Source organism: Physeter macrocephalus, chromosome 16 (genome assembly GCF_002837175.3).
Source record: "Physeter macrocephalus isolate SW-GA chromosome 16, ASM283717v5, whole genome shotgun sequence".
NCBI classification, from domain to species: domain Eukaryota; kingdom Metazoa; phylum Chordata; class Mammalia; order Artiodactyla; family Physeteridae; genus Physeter; species Physeter macrocephalus.
This window is the reverse complement of record NC_041229.1, coordinates 100,991,320-100,991,859: the sequence shown is the minus strand read 5'-3', so window position 1 is coordinate 100,991,859 and position 540 is coordinate 100,991,320.

The window sequence follows — 540 nt, the reverse complement described above, 5'->3', positions numbered from 1 at the left end:
TAATTGATATTTATAGGACATTCCATCCAAAAACAGCAGATTACACTTTCTTCTCAAGTGCACACAGAACATTCTCCAGGACAGATCACATCTTGGGTTGCAAATCAAGCCTCAGTAAGTTTAAGAAAATTGAAATCATATCAAGCATCTTTTCTGACCACAACGGTATGAGATTAGAAATCAATTATAGGGAAAAAAAGGTAAAAAACACAAACACATGGAGGCTAAACAATGCGTTACTAAATAACCAAGAGATCGCTGAAGAAATCAAAGAGGAAATCAAAAAATACTAGAGACAAATTACAATGAAAACACGACGATCCAAAACCTAGGGATGCAGCAAAAGCAGTTCTAAGAGGGAAGTTTACGGCAATACAAGCCTACCTCAAGAAACAAGAAAAGTCTCAAATAAACAATCTAACCTTACACCTAAAGGAACTAGAGAAAGAAGAACAAACAAAACCCAAAGTTAATAGAAGGAAAGAAATCATAAAGATCAGAGCAGAAATAAATGAAATAGAAACAAAGAAAACAATAGCA